This window comes from Leuresthes tenuis, unplaced genomic scaffold (genome assembly GCF_036924035.1).
Source record: "Leuresthes tenuis unplaced genomic scaffold, fLeuTen1.0.hap1 SCAF_18, whole genome shotgun sequence".
Taxonomy (NCBI): domain Eukaryota; kingdom Metazoa; phylum Chordata; class Actinopteri; order Atheriniformes; family Atherinopsidae; genus Leuresthes; species Leuresthes tenuis.
In genome coordinates this window covers 23,401,600-23,420,520 of record NW_027325372.1, presented here as the reverse complement: position 1 = coordinate 23,420,520, position 18,921 = coordinate 23,401,600, and the positions used below count along the sequence as shown (strand labels likewise).

The 18,921-nt window shown below is 42.4% G+C and overlaps 1 protein-coding gene across 2 annotated transcripts in view; it reads right to left on the bottom strand.

Moving 5' to 3' along the window:
• thrb (thyroid hormone receptor beta) overlaps positions 1-18,921 on the bottom strand; it is a 127,868-nt gene that overhangs the window by 52,080 nt on the left and 56,867 nt on the right. For both annotated transcript variants that reach the window (XM_072370585.1, XM_072370586.1), the window contains exon 2: positions 5,888-5,947. The gene's annotated coding sequence lies outside the window, so the exon portion shown is untranslated. The remainder of the gene's footprint in view (positions 1-5,887; positions 5,948-18,921) is intronic.

Genomic DNA, 18,921 nt, shown 5'->3' with positions numbered 1-18,921 from the left:
ATGCTTGTCTCTCACCTTAACCATTAACAAACCAACCCTAACCTAACCCCACAGCAGAACCCCTGCAATGTACCCAATATGGTTCCAGTGAAGTAACAAAAACATTCAGGCTGACATATACAGACACACCTCCCATTCAGCCCAAAAAGTTGCTGCTATTACTGTTGTAAGTAAATATGGGTCACATGAGGACAATGCTCACAGAATATGTTTTCAGCAGATCCCCTCCCCCATAGTTTTCAGCCTTGTGGACAAACTTTTGGGGACAAAATTTAGAAAAAAAGTGAAATGGAGGTTCAGGAAAATAGCCAATTTCTTAACTAATCACTGAAGAGATCACTAATGGAAACCACTGAAAGGAGTATCAGACAGCATCATAGCCCCCCCTCCCCCCCAGCCTCTTTCACCATAACAAAAGTGTGCCCATCCGGAGCCGGTGGAGCTCCAAATCACTGCAGTGCATGCTGGGTAGGAGAGAACAAGTCAGGACACAAGTAGGGTCTTTAAGGATACTACAACAAGCTGTTCACAATATAACAAAATAACAATTAGATATATTAGAGTGACACTTCTCCATTTGTAACAATTTGTAACAATTTGTTAATTGTCATTAAACCAGCAGTATTTGTCTAGTCTTAATTTGCCTTTTGGCTTTTAGTTACACTCTTGGTTTCCCGTGTTCTGATTTCCTTGTCTTTTGAGTATTTTGTCATTACTGCTCGTTATCTTCAGTTCTATATCCTCTGTTTTGGTTCTCAGTTCCTCTGCACACCTGTCTCTACTCCATCTGTCACAGTTGCAGTCAGTCACTAATCAGATGAGAGAGCACTAGCAAAAGGACTATATACGCATTTCATCACCTTACCCCAGACAAGACCCTAAATGAAGCAGTGTCTATCATTCAGAACAGCATGTATATACAATCTATCCCTGGAAGCACACACCAGAATTATACACTATCTAAAAAATAATCCAATGTATTCTGACGAGTGTACATCCTAAAAAATTGCGCTTGGAGGTGATCATGTAGTTCAGCACCCGCACTGTATGTAGCTGTTTGTCTGAACAAACTCTTTGTTGGGAGCTCTGCATGGTGTTTGCAGTCTTGTAACAACAAAAACAGTAAACTGACCTTAAAACCAACCATGCAAACCTTTCTGCACACTTATCTCTCCTTCCACTCTTCACTTTCTGCTTGTCTACATTTCAAGGACTGTAAATAGCTTTTGAGATTTCTGAAGACAACTTAATCCATTCACCAAAGCTGTAATGTGATACCTAAAAGCAGACTTTTTTTCTTGGAACACAGTGCAATGTAAAACCTTTATTCTATGCTCTTCCACACACATGTATATACATATATATATATAAAATTAATCTATTCATTTATTATCTATTTATTCTTAGGGGAAATGTTCCCCTCTTTAAGTCTTTGCAATTTAAATCTCTTACCATAATATATATATTATAGGAAGTGATCTGTACTTTCAGTATCTACATACTGACAGCTACAAACCAGGATAGGCCGAGTCTAAAGAGATTTTGTCTCCTTCTGGTTTTCCAGCACTTTTCCAGTCTTCCAGTTTTCCAAAGAAAAACACAGTTAGCCCAAACAGGTGGGGAGGCCAGCACAGCCAAGAAGAGAAGGGTAGGAAACAGAAGCAAAGCAAAGAACTCCAAAAAAGAAACACAAAAATGAGGAGAAGGAGGAAAAACAAGTCAATGGCATCTTATAATACAGAATACTGCTGAAACTAATAAGAGCTAGTACATTTCCAAGTGAATTTTTAAGGTGGTCTGACTCAATCTGTGGATGTTTCTAAGACAGATAATTTGATAGTTGCAGGGTTTGCTAAGATTTCAGAGCTTGACTAACTGCAAATAAGGCAATAATGTGCAATGTAGGATTTTCTCCAGAAATCCTGCACTGATTGGTCATTTTCCTTGTCTCTTGGGCAGAAATCTGGGAACCATGTAGGCGCAACCCTTGATTGGTAGTAACACTGCCATGCTTTAAGAAAACACACACACGCAGCTAAAACTTGAGACAACATTATATGCATATGGGGAACAGTAGATGACATAAATGCTCCACAAATGTCAATTATGTGAAGCCAACAGCACCCGAGACAACTTAAACATATGAGCCTTTAAACATGGTGATGTCACACCAGGGTAAACCAGATGCTAATTCCTTAGAATCTGGAAACATAAAGTTTCGTCAGTTCGTCAGCTTTCCCTTTGTCACTGGGCTCATCTCCACCCAACAGCTGGGGCCACAAGGCTTTGGACAATTGACTCCTCTGACTGTCGAGCGCGTCAGTGTGTGTGCGTGTGCACACGCGCGCACACACACACGCACACACACTCACACCCATACATCCTTCCCAAAAGCTGGTTAGGGAACAGGTGCAGTTATGGACAACTGAAGCTATAACATCACCCCTTTTCTTTTGTGAACAATTGTTTTAGTATACTTTCATTATTTTACAACTTCCATCTCATTTGAATTGTTTCAGTAATCATCACCAAGCTATGTTATTGAGATCTTGAAGCCTCTGTGCTAAGATGTTTGACAAACCCAAAACACAATGGACTTCATTAAACAACAATTTTCAAGATGATAATTATTTTTAAAACCTTCCTACCTTTTTACCCCCACAAAGATTGTGACATTTTCTTATTTAGGATTCATTCTTTGACAACAGCAGGTGCATACCTCCACAATTGCCTGGATTATTGATTACCTGACAGCCCACGGTTTATATAACTGAAGGGTTGTGTGTCTGAGCGGGAGGTCAGGAGCACAGGAGTGCTGTCAACTGCAGAAATACTCAGATGACTCTGCATTTGTGGGATGTGTTGATGATAAACAGAAGGCTGAGTACAGGGAACTGGTTGACCGCTTTGTGGCATGGTGTAGAAAACAATCACCTCATCTTTGATGTGAACAAGATAAAGGAGATGATTGTGGATTTTAGTAAACGTAGGAATCGGCCAAACTCGATTTCCATAATAGGAGAAGAGGTGGAGATTGTAAATAATTACAGATACCTTGGTGTTTACCTGGACAACATACTGAACAGGAAATACAAAATACTGAGGCAGTTTAGAAGTATAGACAGAGCACAATGCACTTCTTAAGCAAGCTTAGGTCCTATAAAATTTGCAGTAAGATGATGCTCCTCTATATATCCTTTCTATATCCTCTATAAGGTTGAAACTGTATAAATTGCTGAACAAAAATATCAAACAATAATGCCTTCAATCAGAGGCTTCTTTAACACCACAACAGGAGTATTTTATGTACATTTAGTCCAACAGATTTATGAATGAACTGATATTTTTGGAAAGATGGGCTCATAGACTTTTAGGCCCAACGAACCAGTATAGCTGGTATAGTTAGGCCTACACATGACAGCGCATGTGCTTATTTTCAACGTTCCTTTCAGCAAATGCATTAGGTCACATTACATTCATTCCAGTTCTGCCCTCTGCAGATCATTTGGAGTTCATACAGTGTTTATGAAACACCCCTTTTAATTTCTATCTATCTAAACATAATGTGTCATAGTCCAGTGCAAAATAAACTCCTTAACAACTATCTCAGAGAGACAACTTAACACGTGGTGGTTTGTCAAATTACAGACCAAGAAAAATCTAGATCAATTTAAAATTTGGCATCCAGATGCGCCGAAAGTGGAATGTAATGGAATTATTTCAATTATCTCAAGCAGGATATGTTTCACTGACACCAATCCTATTTAATTGGACTCAAACAGGTCAGAAAAATGTACTTTAATCAAATGCCTCCCAGGTTTACCATAGGTAGTTAAAGTTTCCAATAACATTAAATTATCTAAGGAGTTGAAAAACCTTCTGTAAAGGTGCATAAGTTCTGTACTGGATTATGCTGAATTACTCATTCTTTATTCTTAATTTGCAATAATGTTCATATTAAGACGTATTAAGAAACATACAATGAATGCATTCTACAAGTAACACTATGTGTGTTGACACCCACATATACATGAACTCTAATTTGTCTGGCCACAAAGCTCAATTGTCATTCATAGACTAAAAAACACAACAGTTTCTCACACTATTGCACCTTCCTTTATCTTTGTGAACACACACTCATAATTGAGTTTTTTTGTGGATTTTTTTACTAGCTCAGTCGCCCATGTTGTTGCCCCAAATGCTTATTAGAGCACTAAACGTGGATTAATCCGCTGTTGAAAACAGTCCACAACAAAGGCGCCGTCTCTTCCTGGTTTGATGCCTCCGCCTGATGTATTAGGTTTTATTTTCAGGTTGTCTTGTGAAAAGCATCTTAGAACTATGTGGAGGGGTCCCAAACTGGACGGTCATTTGCTGCATGTCATTCCCTCTCTCTGCCCTGTTTCCTGTCTCTCTCCACTATACTATCTATAAAGGCACTGAAAAGCCCCCAAAAAATTTATGCACAAGAATAAGTTTGGACTCAAAGATAAAAATAAATGGCTACCTCTCAGAGCAACATTTTGTCTTGTATAATGAATAATATATATAATGAAACTTGACTGAGTTTTTTTTAGTTTTTCTTCATAATCTTACACGCTAACACAGTAGCTATACTCCAGATTAAGAACAACAAAGCTTAACAAGTCAATTAGATGGAGACCTTGAGACAAACTGAAACATGGTATGTTTACTGGGAGGCTACAATTTTTGCTAAAACCTGCAGTGCCCACATTGTAGGAGCCACTCTCTTAAAGTGTGTACTTAATGTATCCACTAGATGGCAGAGTAAAATATTTTGGGTTACCAGCTATATAGGGGGGATTTACCTGCATGTAGCAGATATTGCTTAATTAAGGGTTAGTGCACACAGTTTTTGACCATTCACTTGTTGCTGTATGGGTGTTTGATGCTTTGCGTAGTCACAAGTTTATTGGAATCCTTTTTTAGACACAAGTAATGCAAGCAGCAAAAAAGCGTCAACTAATTGCTTGGTTAGCAACACCTCAGGGGCTAAGCCTCTACACACGTTTTAGGAGCTGACGGAGCACAACATTTTTAGTCCTTTCATTTAAAAGAAGAAAGCCTGACCAAATGACCCACTGTACTTCATGTGTGCTATAGTTATTAACCAAAGGAATATCAATAATGGCTTAAATTAATATCCAATAAACAAACTTAGGTTACTGAAATTAGCAGAGAGAAAAATTCTTCAGTATCAATCACTATGACGCTATGAGTGAATTTGTCACTTCTTGACATAAAAATAACTGGAAAAATTGGTACTTTAAAGACAAAAACAGTAATTACGTCCCAGAAATACTGTATAAAGCAAAGAAAAAAGAGGGGAAGACTAACTCTTTTAACATAAAGAATTAACAAAATCTCCTCGTTGGGTGCAGACTGATATGGAGTTCAGCAAATTGCCCACTGTGTTAACCTTGAAAAGCAAAAAAAAGATATTCTTTGAAAGAAAGTTGCAAAGCTTAAAATATGGGAAATCACAAGACTAAGAAAGCATGACATCATTTAAAATTCTTTGTTCTCAGCAGTTGCTGGCCTTGAACAGATACCCAATTTGTTTGGAGATGAATACAATGCAGGCTGCATTCCAAAGAAAAGGGATCTGAATAATGACCTAACAGTAGAAAAAGTGCAGTATTAGAGCTTGGTGTTTTTGTAAATTATGTAATAAAAAAGATTATGCATATCCTTAAGACCTTACAAACATGAATTTCTTATCAAATATGTTCTGAAATCTGATTTGGTACTTTGGTCAAGAGGCTCCCTTTTATTCTTGTTTCTTCTACTGGGCCAACTTTCAATGGGATGCATTTATTCTTTTTAAGGGGTTGTATGAGGTCCTTATGAATAGTCAGTGTCTTACCTTCAGTAGACAGTGGTCAGAGAGGTCTCTGGAGAATCACAAGCTTTCTGGACAGGTGAGCTGAAACAAAAAAAAGATGTTTAAACCTAGACCATTGAATGCACACCAAACACTGTTGCTACGTGGACGATCTGCGCTGGAGGAAGTGTAACCAACTGTTTGATGCAGAGATGAATAGGTGTAAAAATCCTTTTCTCAAACTTATGATATTGTTTTTGCATTTGAGTTGGTTTGATGATGAAAATTTGCCCTTCTGTTGACTCCGTTCTGAGTATTTTTTTGCTTTAGCTCACCAATAGCGCTCTAAACTAAGCATGGTCTGACCGCTGTCCACTGCAGGTAAGAAACTCACTAGTACATCATACAACCCCACTTCTTAGCACCTATGATTGTGTAGCGTAATCATGATGACCAGAAAAGGGGGGAGACCCAAAGGAACCCTTGTTGCTTTGATCTGTTAGGAGTGGTTTCAAAATAACAAACCCCTTAATTTACGATCATGAGAAACGGAGTGAAAACAACATTCTAAACAAGGACACTCCACTTTTGAAAGATTCTGGAGTCAGATTAACATCTGCTCAGCCAGCCAGAGCTGAGTTGGATAAACACAGCCTCACCTTTGGGGTACCAGATAGGTCACTGAAGCACATACCAAAAATAACATTACCATCCTTATCTAAAGAGCTGTAAATTAAGATGTGACACCCACCATCTGAACAACAGACAGACTCTTGTTGGAAATAAAGGAAAAACTTCAGAGCCAGTTTCAGATGGATTAATGAATCTGTTACCAATAGGCCTCACAATTACCTACTGACTGTGGAATACGAAAAAGGACTGCTCAAGCATAATTTTAAGACTTTCCACGACGCTGTACGTAAAACACCAGGAAAGTTAATATTACTCCGTAGGACCCGACCGTCGTGCTGTGGAACCACAGTGCCATCTACAGGTCGCGACAGCGAATCTTGGCATTAAAATCATTCTGTATTTTATTCTCCTGTTTATAATATGGTGACTACTGCATTAGTGTCAATTAAATGTGTGCGTGTTACAATGAACTGGAGGTCCAACCGACGGAATAATCGGCAGTCGATAAACCGTGTGAATAATACATTTTCAGTTTTATTGGTCACTCACTATAATTCTTCGTTATCTCTTGGTTGAACATGTCTACTGATTCATGTTTACATTGCTTATGTTTAATGCCTGTGTGATAAGTACGGTATTAATGTATTCTTTGAATGTGATTTGGGATGCCGGGATAAGAAAGATTGACTTTTCTTTTATAAAAGTTAATTTAAGAATCAAAGCCCCTCTGTGACGCCCAAAAGCCAACCCGACACTTCATTGGATGTAAACCAGTGACAAAACTCCGCCCTCACCAGTGAAATCGAAGCACGCTGCCGTTTGACCTTCAGTCTTGTTTACAGTCTAATTTTATTCCCTTTTTGTTAGTCTAGTCTTGTTTTATTTTCAGTCTTGTTTTATTTTATTCTTCTTTTATTTAGTCTTTACGTTTATTTTACCCTTTCAGACTCTAGACTCATTTTCCTTTTTTGTCACTTATTTACCCTCTACTTAGATTATTTCCCTTCTCTCATTTTTGTTACCCTTTTGAGACGCTCATTTCCTAAGCAAACCCCACGTGGCAGACTCAACCAATAATCCCCCTTTTTGACCAAGTTTACTTGAAAACCCAATTTTTGTTGGGGTTATTTTGACTCGACCCCGCTCAAAGCCACTCAGCCACCTGTCCGCACCCGTCAGCCAGAAGAGGAGACGAGATACCGCATCAGGTGCCTTCAAGCCGAACCAGAACCAGAGACTGGACCGCACGCACCACGGATCCTGAGCTGCAACAACGGCCACAATTCCGTCGGAGAAAGAGAATCTACTAGCTTCCGCTCGTAGACTCGCTTATCCGATGATCCAAACTCCTGGGAAGGCGGCGGCCAAATTCTCTGGATTCTGCGCAAAGTAAGGTCCACCCTTGTCTACCTTGGCTACGGAGCATCGGCTGTGGTTTGGTAATAAATAGGGCCGAGAAATATTAAGTCCCATGTCTCTCTTATCCTTGGGCTCTTGAATTGAATCTTTGGTGTTATGTCCTCCTTATCATAAGTACTGTCTTTCCCCCATGTTAAATAAATGACCATATATATATATATATATAATCGATCCATGTTTCATGTTTCTTAAGTAATTCCGGTCAATTCGGAGAGAATTCTAACCTTCAGTAACGACTCTTAATATAAATATTTTCATACGCTCCTGCCAGCGTAAATGGTAAGTGGTGCCCTATTTCTAAACGAGGTCTTAAGAATTAATATCATAGCTAGAACGCTACATACTATACATTATTCTCTGGTGCCCCGTGTGAGGCCTCCGCAAAACTGGGTTACGGAAAGAAACATTGTTTATATGGTCTGGTTACTGCCTGTGTGTGAGCATTGCAAGTATTTGGGTTGTCTGTATAAAGTGAATGAATAACTGAGCAAGGAAAATCTTTTATTTTTAAATGAGAGCTGGCTGTGAACTGGTACAGTGGACGCACGAACCAGCTCAGCCCGTCTGTTTGCGACAGTAAGCGGTCGTAAACCACAGAAGAAGAATCAGCTGATTAAGTGATACTAGCTTCTCAAATAAATAAATAAATATTGAAGAGCGTAGAACGCTGAATCTTAAAAGGCCTTGGAGGGGATTTTTGTTGCGAATTTCTAACAAATTGTAACCTGCCCTGAGTGTCAGAAAAGGATCACCGCGAGACTCCGGGACCTTTATTCGGCTCAGAAACTCCGCGCTGGGCTAATAGTAGGTACTTAGTCCACAGCTGTGTTTGCTTGGCAAAACAGTCAGGAGCAATTACCCACCACAACGTAATCTTGTGGCTGGACAATGAAATTAAATAAAAGCACGGCGTGCTTATTGTGAATCCCCGGTGTGACTAAAGTCAACGGGACTGAACGTGGATGACTAAAGACAGAGTCACTCGTTAATTGATTGAGGATCGGAACTCAGTGGTTGTGCTTAAAGTGGAAAACAGTGAAACCTGTTGTGATTCCAGCTTAAAGATCGAATACAGTATACTTTGCTTTACAAACTCTGATTCAAATAATAAGACTCTAGGGGCCAAACTAATTTGCTGCAGAGAATTGGGTTGGTGATCGCAGTGGTCGTCATTATTGAAGTCAGTGTGTTTTCCTGAGACCGCCGTGTCTCTGAGAATTGTGAGTTAGCTGGTGAGTTGCTGGTTTAAAAGTTTGTTGAGGCCGCCGCGCCTTCATTCCTTTACAAGCTGAGTGACAGAGGAAGTTTACACAAGCACATACAGAAACAAACAGTCGGAAACCCACCTGAGCGGTGAGCCGCTATCGGTGGGCGGTGCTAAATTTCGTCACTCGTGACGCTGACATATTCTCCCTCCTCCCATCGCAACCCCGCCTACCGGGAACGCAAGGACGAGCCTTAGCGTCATCTGCTGGCAGCTTTGGTTAATTACAAAAGGAAGGGAGAAGTCACATTTATTGGGCTGTGTACTAATGAACGACAGTTACTTGCATGATAGTTAATCACGCTTGACATATCATTAAAGCCCTCTAGCTAAATTGGTTTAACCAAATAACCTTCTATCACATCCTTAACTTCTATACTAACAAAACATTTGTCTTGTATAACCCATTTGGAAAAAGAAAAACGGAAAATACAAAGTCAATTGATTTAAACAGTAACTGACTTTAAGGTTAAGAGGAAGCTCAGTGTATAATTTCTGAGTATATCCATCCTTCCTAAATTGTGATACCACATCAATAACCTAAGAATAGTACCATCGGAAGGAGAGAAAACAGAAAAGAAAGGAAAGAAGGAATTTTGTTTAATGATTGTTTTTGAAGAAAAGTTTGTTGAAAACTGTTCTGGTAATTTTCTTTCTTCCGCTCTTCCGACTATTCTAGATTTAATCTATACCCTTCTTAACTGCTTAGCAAACATCAACAATTGAACCAGTCGACAAACTACTGGTGTAACCCTTTAACGGAAATCAACATGGCTTCACCTCAGTCTGAAACATCCAGTCATGAAGACCCGTTTGAAACAATAGAAAACATGATGCTGGACTTGACTGAAGAGCTAATTCCAGGTTATGCAAACAAAATAATAGGCACTAATCCCAATGAACTCGGAATCATCGTGTCCGAGCTCATGGCAGAGGTGGAAGCAAAAACACCTAAAGATAAGACCTTGACAAAAATGTTAGGTAGCTTAGCTGTAGTCTTCTTTGCACGTTTTAAACAAGCACATCAAGTGGTGGAACAAGCGGCAGCAAAACTCAAGACCCGAGCACAAACAATCTCACAGCTACAGGAGGAAAAGAAATTCCTCCAACACAAACTGGGAGTTTCTGAAAGGGCAGTCAGCCAAGCTAATGCCCAAGTAACAAACTTAACAACCCAGGTTGAGCAGTCAAAAGAAGAAATTACTCAACTAAAAGAGGACAACCAGGAGCTTGAGAAATCGCTCCAACACTGCCAACAATTTATTAACCCATCAAGACCAACTGGAAGAGGCGAATAAGGCTCACCAGGAGTCACAACACGCCCTCCAGGAGGCCCTGCAGAAAGTGCAGGATTTGACCACTGAAGTCTCAGCTTATGAGAAACACCTCGATGCTAAGCAGAGACAAATACAGCTGTTACAGGAACACCTAGTGGAATCTAAAGATAAACTAGGAGAAGTACATCAACAGAAAGAGCAGCTAGCGGAAGAGCTATTAAGAGTAAAAAGAGAGTTACGTCAGTCTTTGGAGACTGGACACAAACAGGGCGCGCGTGACATCTCTCATGCGGAGAAAGATGACCCTTTTAGCTCTCAGAGAGCCCAAGGAGACTCATTCTTTCCTCCTGCAGCATCAGCTACTCCCAATCCTTTCAGGACCCACGTGGGCTCCCCAGGACCAGCCAGACTGGATCAGTCAGTCTTTGCTTTAGGGAACCACACCCCACTGGGACCCTCTGATCGGGAGCTAGATAAAATCGCTCGCAATGTCCCAAGGTTCGAACCCACTCCCGGGGGAACACACGACACACGAGCGTATTTAAACAACATTGATGTCTACCTGCGACGGTTCCCAAACGCATCAATTAGTGACATCTACTTAATTAAAATCACATCCAGCCGTGAAGTAAGTAGATTCATTGAGCGTCAACTCAATTACATACAAAATGACTACACACTTCTCTGCCAAACCCTTGAAAGAGAGTTTTCAGATGAGTTGGCCCAGTCTGGTTTGAGCGCAGCCATGATGGTTAAACAGGGACGGAATGAACTGCCTCAGCAGTATTATTACCGCCTCCTCAAGGCTTATTTTGGCTCCCGCAATGACAAAGGAATGGAAGAAGACATAAATTTTAAGTCTCTCTTCATCCAAAACCTACATCCAGTTACTAGTCATCACTTAGGAGTCATGTCTAACCCTCGCACAGCCACAATTCTGCGGCTACGTGAATGGGCTACCCTAAGCTTCCAAAAACATAGACAAGCTAAACAGCCAGACCATAACACTGTCCTGACGCTGAACGCTGAACCTTTGCCTATGGAGCTCAGAACAGTCAGTTAGCGAAGCACGGGTCCCGACCAGAGCGGCCAAGTGGGGGTCACAAGACACCACCGGCACAACCATTTTATCAGGGAAGCGACTCGAAACCCCGGTGGCACAGCAGGGAACAAACCTACCGGCGAGTGGAACCCCACGAACCTCCTTTTAACCCGCACAGACGTAAGTTCTCCCCCAACCGGTACCCCAAATACCCAGTTCGGGAGAACCAGAATGACTATAGAAATAGATCTCGGGATAGACCTCCGCACACGGAGTGGTCCCAGTTACCGCCTCAGCAGGAATCAAATGAAACCTACAAAAAGACAAACAAAGAGTTTCCAAAACAACAACTTGGAAAGAAAAAGGAGGCGTTTAGCCTCAGTCAAGACGACATCGATAACATTAAACGTCTTTCATTACATTAAAGAGTCTTTTCCCCAGCCAGAATCTGCGGCAGAGCCACCTCCAAATCCTGCCACTCCACAATCTGAGCTGGATCCCCAACAGACTCAAACAGAGTCACAGACTCCTTTGGGAAGTGCAGACGTGCAGACATTGCAAAACCGCTAACCGAACTACTTAAGAAGGAAACACCTTTTGTCTGGGCCGAGCCACAACAAAAGGCCATGTCAGCCTTAAAAGACAAACTGTGCATAGTACCATGTTTAGCCTATCCCAACTGTGACAAACAGTTTCACCTAGAGGTGGGATTCTCAGCTCACTGTTTAAGCGCTGGTCTGTACCAAAAATACGATCAGGATAGATGTGTGGTGGCATACGCTAGCAAGACACTTGCATCCCCTGAGCTGAAATACTCAGACTGTGAAAAAGCCCTACTAGCCACAGTGTGGGCAGTGAAACATTTCTCCAACTATCTTGGAGGCCAAAAGGTCATCGTAGAAACTCACCACCAACCCACCACGTTCCTTAACAGCCAACGCATTAGGGATGGGGTGGTTACAAATGCCCGCATAGCCTCGTGGCTGATGGCTTTGCAAAGCTTTGACTTAGAAGTCCGCTACGCTCAAAACAAAAAGAGTCCTCTCGGCACCGATCTGGCTGCATACCAGAGCTGCACTGAAGACACGCCGCCACACCTCATGCTTGCCGATGAACCCTCACCTGTAACCAATCCGCACCATCACTACTTTGATGAAAACGTGTAAAAACATGATCACTGCATACGTTGATGGTTGCTCATTCCATCATGACACGGTTACACGAGCAGGTGCAGGCGTCGTCTGGCTCCACAATAACCCCTGTGAACCTCAAAGTTTTCAGCTGGGTTCACAGTCATCGCAATACGCAGAGGTAGCAGGTGTCCTAATCACAGTGCAACTCGCTGTGGCACATGAGGTGAGAAACTTATTGATTTGCACCGACTCCAACTATGCTCGTCTCAGCTTCTCCTGCCATCTTACCACTTGGAAGCGCAATGGCTTCCTAACTTCCAACAGAAAACCAGTGAAACATAAAGAATTATTTATAGCATGTAACCATGCTATTGAAGCCAATGACATGCAGGTTTACTGGAAGAAAGTCAGAGGTCACTCACGTGTACCAGGGCAAGACAAAGAACTGAACGACCTGACGGATTCATTGGCAAAACAGGGAGCGATGCATGGCACGCCCTGGTCACTGGAACCCTCGTGGCTTCCTCAAGAAGCCACCGTAGATCCCGCCCACCCAAATGTCTGTGCAGTAACGCAGTCAAAAGCGACCAAAACCTCTCCGGACCGGGCATCTAACGATGACTCCGTCTCGGTGGAACCCGCTTTCACTGACACTGACCTTATAACCCTTCAATCTCTTGACCCCGCCATCAACAAAATGGTGTTATTTCTATCCAACGACTCTGACAGACCGTCAGAGTCTGATTTCCAAAGCATCCCTAACTTAAAAAGACTTTTCGCCACTCGCTCAGCTCTGCGGTTGGTCAAAGGTGTCTTGGTTCATGTTTCCGATGCTCTCTCTTCACCGTCGTTCGTGGTACATCGGAACCAAAGGGGGGTGATGCTTGTGCATGCCCACGACCTTCCCGCTGCTGGATACAAAGGTGTCAAAGCAACATATAACGCTTTAAAACAGGTGGCATACTGGCCACAGATGAAAAAGGATGTAGCCGACTACATCAAAGGATGTCTTGTATGCTGTCAGTTTCAGCCAACAAACCCAATACACCGGGCTCCTTTGCAGAGGAGAGGCATCTCGTTTCCATGGTCAGACCTCCAAATTGATTGGGTGGGGCCACTCACCAAATCAACCCGAGGCAACAAATACTTCCTCACTGTGACATGTGCATTCACCAAATGGGTAGAATGCCTACCAGCTGCAAACGACACAGCTGAAACGGCTGCCTACCTGCTCATGAACCATGTTTTCTCAAGGTTTGGCCTTCCAAGTCGCGTCAACTCAGACCGAGGGACGCACTTAACAGCAGAAGTCATTCTGCAGCTGTGGCTAGCTCTGGGTGTGAAAGCAAACTTTCACATCAGTCACCACCCGCAAGCCTCAGGCCAGGTTGAGCGAGCCAACCGAACCGTGGTGAACATTCTTAAGAAATATGTGGCATCCAACCAACGAGATTGGGATGTAAAATTGCCGTTGGTCTTAATGGCCATTAGAGCAATGCCACATGAAGCCACGGGAATTTCCCCATTTGAAATGATGACAGGCAGGCAAATGACAATGCCACTGCATCTGCTCTATCAACCAAGTGAAGCCAGTGTGGCAACAGCGTACACGACTCACCTGTACATGAAAGACCTGAGCAAACACCTACAGGCAACCTTTGCTTTCGCTCAGAAACGCCTGGAAAAATCTGTCGAGGGAAGGAAAGCATACTACGACCAAAAAGCCTCACATGATGAACTTCAAGTGGGGGAAAAGGTCTGGTATTACACCTTCACTAGACCCGGTGGACAAACAGGTCTCAAGGTGGAAAAATTGGCCAAAAAGTTCCTTCCTCGATGGACAGGACCTCACCTGATCACCGAAAAACTGTCACCAGTGGTGTATCAGATAAAAATCGGCCGAGGACAAAAGGAATCCAGGTCCAAATGGGTCCACCGAAACCAAATTAGACCCCACAAAAGCCCCATGGGATTTGCTGGAGACAATCAGGTCTCAGCAAACCCATAAAACTGAGACACAAAAAGGGGGAAGCAAAAGCCTTAACTAAACCTCCATCGAGCTTCCTCCTAATAAACGCTATTAGTTAAGAAATCAAAATCAGGATAGGCCGTACTACAATCAGCTAAATTCAAGTCCATCTGCCTGATCCAACCGTCGGTCTAACAAATGTGACTAACAAACGTTACTAACACACTAACTGCAAGTGGGGGTGAACTAGTTAACGTTAACCTTAGTCCAGCTAAAATGCATCAATGTGAAATCCCTAATGTACATCACTATCTGCCTGTCATCCATTAAGATGATGACGCTCTGGCTCATGCTCGTGACGATGGGGCTAGCAACTATTCAAAGTCGGACTGAGATGATTGAACCGGGACCAGACTCCGGAATTATTCTAAAAGAACAACCCAGTATTCTGATCACCGACTGCCGGCTGCACACCCAGAAGGTGTTTGTCCGGTTCAGTCCTGAAGTAGTGTGCGGAAGAAACGCACCCACCACTGCCAGACTGACTTCTTGGGCCGGCACTCGCTGAAAAAGGGAAGTCGTAACCCACGCTGAGGTGGATATCACCCACATGTTGCAACAGCTCCAGAAGTTCACCATTACTCGGGCAGAACTGAGTGGTGCTAACAGGAGAGAGAAGCTATTTATTGGGGGACTCCTGACAGCAGCGTCTGCTGTTGGCTCCCTCTTCAGTTTGGGGGTGTCTGCCGTCAATGCCGTCAATGTTGCGGCAATCAAGCGTCACGTCAATGAGTTGCAGAGTGAAATTCCTGGGATCCAACAGCAATTAGATCAGCAGCGTGGACAGTTAGGAACAGTAGCCAAAACTGTGGAAGGCAGTCTTGGTGTTGAACTCCCACAGTGAAACTTTGATGAAAACGGTCGCAGCAGAAGATACGCTGTTATCGGTCTTAAAGGTTGACTATGCTCACACACAACTGGTAACTATGCTCATGTCAGATCTGATAAGAGATGTTAGCTCTTCCGTAGATACTTTAGCCATGGGCAGAATTCCTCCCTACTTAGTATCACTAGCTTTGGTACAGGATATTCTGTCCACAGCTACTAGAGAACTAGTCAACCCTGTACAAGCCCATCTAGCTTATACACTGGGCAGTGCGGTTCCAATCTATGTTGATCCAGAAGCCCGTGAAATGGCCTTCATCATCAACCTGCCCATAATTAGCACCGACAACATCTACCGGCTAAAAGACGTGGTGAATGTTGGAACCTGGCAAGGTGAAACCCACTATAAAGTGCACACACCAACGGTGGTGGCGTACCATGATAGTTCTCCCGACCTATACCTTGCGCCCAATTTGCGAATGTGCACTCTTACAAGGGACATCCACTATCTCTGCCCCAGCAAACCATTCGTGAGAGACGATACCGGAGGCCTTTGTGGACTAAAACTTCTCACTAAAGACTCCCAGTGTCCAACCACTCTCACACCAAAATATCAAGTTACCACCACCCAAGCGGAGATCGTGGGAAATCGCTGGTTGGTCCAGCGAAAGTAGCCACAGTTAGCTACGATCAGCACGATATGTCCACTAGAATCGAACTACCGAACCGCATGCTGTGGGTCACAGTCCCTGAAGGCGCAATCCTACACATAGGGGACCTGGCTCTCTATTACCTTAACCCTGATCAATATGATGGCGAAATTGAAATCTCTGATTTCTACTCTAAACAATCCTTGGAGCTTGACGCAAACACGGTCACTCAACTCCAATACGAAGGTGTTAAGACCATCGACGTAAGCCCAGTGGAGAACGTTTTGAAAGAAATAACCTCATACAACAAACCGCCCCTTCAAACTTTGTCCTATGCATGGTCAGGCCCAGATACAGTAATCGCGGCCATGGTTGCCCTAGGCTACCTCCTTACTTTTGGGATAGCCTACATCTATTTTCGACGCGCTAAAGCTCTCCAGGGCCAAATTAACAAGTGGACGGCGCGCCTAGGAAAACGTAAGAAGCTGGATCAGACGTAAAACACCAATGATCTGGTAAACTTTGAGGAGGAGACAGATTTGGGAGAAAGTAGGATTAGCCAAATCCCCACAGTCCTTGAACTGGTGAGTGATTACTAAACTCTACGCCAACCCAAGTAAATATAGAGCAAACCTCATAGTAATCACCCAATCGTCACCTCCCCTTTTTTTCGTTTTCCCCTGTTAGTTATTCGCCCTTCATTTAAAATTTTATTAATAGTTAGCGATAAGCTATGTTAGATATTAGACTAGGACTATAACTGTAACCACGTTAAGTAATCATAGTCCCATTTAGTATATCATCGACATTGAGCATGTTAGTAGTACCACGGGTTAACTACTTATAATTACCAAACCACAGCCGTGTGAATAATACATTTTCAGTTTTATTGGTCACTCACTATAATCCTTCGTCATCTCTTGGTTGAACATGTCTACTGATTCATGTTTACATGGCTTATGTTTAATGCCTGTGTGATAAGTACGGTATTAATGTATTCTTTGAATGTGATTTGGGATGCCGGGATAAGAGAGATTGACTTTTCTTTTATAAAAGTTAATTTAAGAATCAAAGCCCTCTGTGACGCCCAAAAGCCAACCCGACACTTCATTGGATGTAAACCAGTGACAAAACTCCGCCCTCGCCAGTGAAATCGAAGCGCGCTGCCATTTGAGCTTCTTGTTTGCAGTCTAATTTTATTCCCTTTTTGTTAGTCTAGTCTTGTTTTATTTTATTCTTCTTTTATTTAGTCTTTACGTTTATTTTACCCTTTCAGACTCTAGACTCATTTTCCTTTTTTGTCACTTATTTACCCTCTACTTAGATTATTTCCCTTCTCTCATTTTTGTTACCCTTTTGAGACGCTCATTTCCTAAGCAAACCCCACGTGGCAGACTCAACCAATAATCCCCCTTTTTGACCAAGTTTACTTGAAAACCCAATTTTTGTTGGGGTTACTTTGACTCGACCCCGCTCAAAGCCACTCAGCCACCTGTCCGCACCAGTCGGCCAGAAGATGAGACGAGATACCGCATCAGGTGCCTTCAAGCCGAACCAGAACCAGAGACTGGACCGCACGCACCACGGATCCTGAGCTGCAACAACGGCCACAATTCCGTCGGAGAAAGAGAATCTACTAGCTTCCGCTCGTAGACTCGCTTATCCGATGATCCAAACTCCTGGGAAGGCGGCGGCCAAATTCTCTGGATTCTGCGCAAAGTAAGGTCCACCCTTGTCTACCTTGGCTACGGAGCATCGGCTGTGGTTTGGTAATAAATAGGGCCGAGTTAAAATAACCAAGTTTTCATTCACGCAGTAAACTCATCCCTATAATTAGCCAGAGACCGCTCTAGAAATATTAAGTCCCATGTCTCTCTTATCCTTGGGCTCTTGAATTGAATCTTTGGTGTTATGTCCTCCTTATCATAAGTACTGTCTTTCCCCCATGTTAAATAAATGACCATATATATATATATATATATATATATATATAATCGATCCATGTTTCATGTTTCTTAAGTAATTCCGGTCAATTCGGAGAGAATTCTAACCTTCAGTAACGACTCTTAATATAAATATTTTCATACGCTCCTGCCAGCGTAAATGGTAGGTGGTGCCCTATTTCTAAACGAGGTCTTAAGAATTAATATCATAGCTAGAACGCTACAATTGTAAAGGCTGGAAACATATTCCAAATTGCCCCCCATCAATTCAGTGAAAAATTAAGCCTTTGTGGATGAGTAAAAAAAAAAAAAAAAAAGTTTTCATGTATCTTTTCCACAATGGCATGCTTATAGACATTTTGTTTTTCACTTTCACAACTTTTTCACTTGATCTATTTAGGCAAAAAAAAGTCTGAAAGTTTTGCAAATGTAAAAGTTTTCTATGTATTCAGCAACACAGTTATTCTTCTTGGGACACTGGTGCCCACAAATGCAAACATTTCAAGGCATAGTGATGTAGATTCTCAGTCATCCAGGTCATCCTGAGATCTTGAATGAGCACAACTAGACTTCTTTTTGGATCTTAAAGATGTTTCACTTCTCATCTGAAAGGCTTCTGAAACGAGATGGCGAGGAGTATCAGCTTATAAGCAGAGAGGAAGGGAAGTCCATAGATGCAGTCCATTTATGGACTTCCCAAGATACACAAGGAGGGAGACACTCCAGACACATTATCAGCAGTATCAACTCAGTCATCTATAACATTGCCAGATACTTTGCCTCCATCTTTGTGCCCCTGATAGGAAACACTCTGCATCAGATAAACAACTCCACAGACTTTGTGAGGAAGATCCAACATCT